We start from the raw sequence: 4,852 nt of genomic DNA, 5'->3' as shown, positions 1-4,852 counted from the left end.
AAAGAAGGACTTTGCATCTGGGAAGCTTAAAGCTGTCCATGAAGGATAAAGGATACCCCCAGGTCAACCAAGATAAAGCCAGCATCCTAGCTCTGACACGTCTTTGAAACCCTCCCAGCATCATCTGTCATCATAGATCAGTAACTCGAGCAAGACTGACTGCAGGGACATCTGGAGCAATAGAGAAGCAAAGCAGCAAGAATGCTGCAAAACTAGAGTTGCTTTACAACGTTTGACTATGATTAGTAATCGGTAGCATGGGTGTTAGTGATTAGTCAAGTTGTCTTGTACCTGGAGGATTGAAGGGTATAAGAACCGTGTTTAAAAGCACATTCGGGGTGCCCCAGTTGGGCTGGGACATGGCATGCGCATGAAAAAATATCTGCCCCTGTAGTTCTATACTTTGCATCCTAGCCTTGGTCAGCACAGGCCAGTTGCGAATTTCTCAGGGCTCACCTGTGGGCAGGGCGTTATGATGGATGAGGTCCAGGCCCCGCCGGACGAGGCCGTAGAGGGTGCCAAGTGAGCTGGGCAGCCAGTGCAGTGCCAAGTCTGGGATCTCAGTGTGCAAGCCCCAGCCAGCGATGCCCACTCGCTGGCCAGGTGCAAGGTGAGTGTTCCACGTTCAGCCAGTCCTTGCCTGGCCCCCCGGGGCAGCCGCGGCTCCTTCCCATGGCCAGATCCAGCTCGCCGGCAGTGATGCTGGTGCTGGGGCAGTGATGGTGATGATAGTACCGGGGTGGCGATGCCGGTACTGGCACAGTGATGGAGGCCCCCCTTCTCCCGGCATTGGTGCTAATCAACGTGGTTTGTCCCACGGGTGCCCGCCACCCAGAGCAATGCCCCGTCTACCCATCCTCTCGGTGGCCATCCCCAGCCCAGCTCAGCCACCCCCGGGGTGGGCAGGGACTGCCTTAACCCCCCCCCACTCCCTCCCACTGAGCAAATGACCACAGGCAGACAGAGGCGCTGCAAAGCAAACACCCAAGTCTTTTAATGAATTAAGCAAGAAACAGGGATCTGGGAGAGGGTTGGGGCTGGAGCGGGTGGGTGCACGTCTCTGCCTCCGGATCTCTCCTGCGCGTGGGTGCTATGAGGGACAATGCTGGGCTGGTGGGTTATGGGTAGCCTTACTCATTGGCTATCTCCATGTCGACCTCCCTCTGCAGAAAAAACTGCAGTTGGTCCAGTGACATCTGCAGGACCGCCAGCTTCCGCTCCTCCTGGGCCAGCTTCTTGATGTGTTCCCACTTAGGCCGCTGCTCGGGTGTGATAGGCACCGACTCCTCCAGTGGGGTGGTGTAGGAGACCAACTGAAATCTAACACCAAGGCTAAGTTGTAACCCCCTGGAACAAAGAACTCTCTTCTCAGAAGGGGGCAGACAACAACAGGAGATGAAACTCAGTAAGGGAGCAGGGGTGGAGATCCCCTGAGCCTGTCCAAGGAATGTCTCAAACACTCGCAAGACTGGGGGATGGTGAATCCCAGGAAGGCTCTACAGAGATAAATGCAACCTCTGTAGAGAGTTAACTGAGCATGGCCTTGGGGGAAGAAACATGCTAAGTCGGCCAAATAAGGGAGTACTGAGATAAGCACTAAGAAAATAAATACTGCCAGAAACAACTACTTGAACTACAGGTGAACTATCCTAAGTAGCATAGTAAAAACCCCACCCACCAGCAGGGAAAGCCCCCTACCCAACAAAGCCCCTTCCGCACTGAATATGTGCAGTAAAAAGAAAGTCCACTGTGACTTTAAGTGAAGACGAGGCATACAAGAACCAATAGAAGCAAAACTCTCTGAGCTATGAAACTGCCACCATAGCAGAGGGGCAGTTTGTAGTGAACAGCAGACATAAAAGGTGCAAGATTAGCCAGGTCAGCTGCCAGCCCACCACCCAGAAACCACAAACTAGAGACTGCCAGACATCGCTGGAACCCAGGGTGCTGATATCTCTCTTTTCTATCACCTCAATCTCCTTTTCTCTCCTTCTTCCCTCCTTTTTAATTTTCTCTAATTCTCTAATCACATAGGAGATAAGACCCTTAAGACTACACCCTTGACCACTTAGTCATTCATTATTTGAAATACAGGGGCTCCCCCTGGACCATGGCCCATGGCCCCAGCCCCATCAGCTGGTGGGACACCAGTGTCCCTGACAGTACCTGCTGTCCCCAGCTATTGGCAGGGGGACAGGGAGCAGGCACGTGGGGGAGCTGGATCCTGTGGGGGATCGGCCCCATGGGAGGGAGCTGCACCCCACAGGGGAGCTGCACCAGCTGCCCCGGGGCCCTTAGGGGCCTTGGCACCCCATGCCAGACGCTGGCCTGCACCAGCTGGTAGGTGATGGAGTGGACCTAGACAGGCTCAGAGGACACTGGCAGCCCTGGGACAGAGGGCAGCACTCCGGCAGTGACCTGTGGCAGCATGGCCTGGGTGGTGAAGCTCACGCCGGGCACCTCTGACGCCATCAGCAGCCAGAGAGGGAACCTCTCTGTTGGGGAAATGGAGGGGGGTGATGAAGTGAGATATTGGTGGGCAGAGCCAGTTGGGGGGTTACCCGGAAGTCAGGAGCACCATGAGGAGCAGGAGCCTGCTGCTGTACCTGCCATGGCGGTTGGTCAGTGTGGGGTTTGTTTGGGGCAAACAGTGTTCTGGGGGGTCCGTCCCCATGGCAATCATTCCACCAGCAACTGCTGCAGCCAGCCTTGCGATGGTTTCATTTTTCATACCACAACAACTTCCCATCTCAATGATTTCCCATCCTGCTGATGATTTCCTGTCCTCAATGCTGATTTCCCATCCCAATGATGGTTTCCCGTCACCATGATCGTTTCCCATCCCAACAATGATTTCCCATCCCGATGATGCCTTGCCATCGCAAAGATGATTTCTCAGTCCCATGATGGTTTCCTATCACAATGGTCTCCCATCCCCACCATTTCCCATCCCAAGCATGATTTTTGCAGGGAGGTGAATTTCCTGTCCAAGGGGAAGGGATGGGGCCAGCACCAGCGACCCTGCGATGCCCACGTGTGTGTGCTGCCCCATCCTGCCCTGGTGGTGGGGATGGGGGTATTTGGGCTCTTTTGGGTTGTTTTTGTCCTCCCCTCTCTGCCCCAGGGGTGGGAAATGCTGCTCCCAACTGTGGTGGAACCGGTGCTGGAAGTGGTACTGTGTGGCCATGATGGGAAATTGTCACAAAAATTTGGCAACTGGCCCATGCCATCCGAGGAGAAAGGCTGGGACGCAAAGTATAGCATGACAAGAGGAATTCTTGCATTTGTGCACGTGAGCTATCCCACTCAAACGGGGGCAAATGTGGTTTTACACATGATTCTTATAGCTTTCAGGCATTCAGGTCCAAAGTGATTTGACCAATAGCTACTTAACACACACAAGCACAGTGCTGTTTTGCAAAGCAACTCTCATTCTGTGGCAGCGTCATCCATCTGCTTCTTTCTTGATCCAGACGTTCCTGGAGTTGGTCTGGCTGCAGTTCCTTATCACTGATGCCAGATAAGGGGAGGGTTTCACAGAGGTGTCGCAGAAGCTGGGACGCTGGCGTGATCTGGGTAGTGCAGGGGTATCATTTCTTCCTCCTCAGGGTGGGGGCTGTCCTTCTGTGCTCCTGGCAAGGAGCTGGGGTCCTTTAGTCATGCTGACTGAACCATGACTGTGCAGTATACAGTGTCAACTATATGTATCTCTATCTATCTATCTGTCTATCTTAAGAAACTTGATCCAATTTCATGATCTCAAGACAAATTGGTGCAATAGTTCAGGAATGAGATTTTTCATAAGAGATGCGGTGTGGGTGTCCCCTTGTGGGGGTCCCCGGGGAGGTACTTGTGGGGGTTGCTCATGGTGAGCTGGGGGCTGCAGGTACTGGGGGCAATGGTAGCAGCATGGGGTGGGGGCGATGCTGTTCCTGCGGATACCAGTACCAGCCTGAGGTGGGGGGCTGGGGTGGGTGAGGGTCCACGGGCCGGGGTGCAGTGCCCCTTGTTCACCTCCATTTAAGCTGCAGGTCTTGGCCAAATGAGAACTTCAGTTTCTGGGCGTGTTTGTCATGCTGCAGTGTTTTGTCCCAGTCTCAAGTCGTCGGTCAGTCCTGGAAACCCTCAGCTGAACAATCCCAAAGCAGTGAGGGCCTGAGCACGTTCTGGTTTGACTCAGTATAACTTGTGTGTCAGTCTGTGTCTGCCTTTGCTCATTGCCTGCATCTTTCTCTTTGAAGAGATATCTTTGGGAGGTTCTGCAGCATGGACCTCCTCCCTCCATCTACCCATCGCAGCATGCCTGTGTTTCATGCCTGCTGTTCCACCTCCTTTCCTCTCGGAACTGTAATCAGAAGCTTCATGCGGAGGAGAGCTGTTTGCCTCGTGACCTCATGAAGAAAATCCAAGAGCAGAAGGAATAACTGGGCCTGACGTCCAGAACTCACTGCTACAGGCCAGAGGTCAGTCTTGGTCTTGCTGTCGGGGAAGTGAAGCTCTGTGATGTTCATGTGCCCCTTCCTGGGGAGCACCCGTGGGGCCGTGCTGGGGGTCCATCCCAAGCATGGGAAAGTGTCGTGGGGCAGCGGGTGGGCATTCTTCCCTGCAGGGTCTGTGAGTGCAAGGGGTACACCGGCGGCTAGCGAGAGTTGCAAGGAGCGTTCCCCTGTGCCCTGGCTCAGCCAGGCCCTGGAAGCATCCCCGATGAATGCTCAGAGTCTGAAGGAGGCCGAGGTAAAGACATTGGAGGGGCCTGGAGCCCTGCAAGGCTTGGGTATAAGCTTGACAGGAGATCCTGGGGCACAGGGCGTGCCACCGCACCCAGGAGATCCCCAGCCCAAAGCTCACTGGG

General features: G+C 54.5%; 1 pseudogene; it reads right to left on the bottom strand.

The window, feature by feature from the left end:
• Positions 1-1,130: 1,130 nt before the first annotated feature.
• The window catches only part of LOC104076491, a 7,776-nt pseudogene continuing 4,054 nt past the window's right edge, over positions 1,131-4,852 (bottom strand).

The sequence above is a fragment of the Fulmarus glacialis genome, unplaced genomic scaffold, assembly GCF_000690835.1.
Source record: "Fulmarus glacialis isolate BGI_N327 unplaced genomic scaffold, ASM69083v1 scaffold6535, whole genome shotgun sequence".
NCBI lineage: Eukaryota > Metazoa > Chordata > Aves > Procellariiformes > Procellariidae > Fulmarus > Fulmarus glacialis.
The sequence above is the reverse complement of the archived record's forward strand: the minus strand, read 5'-3'. Positions and strand labels throughout refer to the sequence as shown.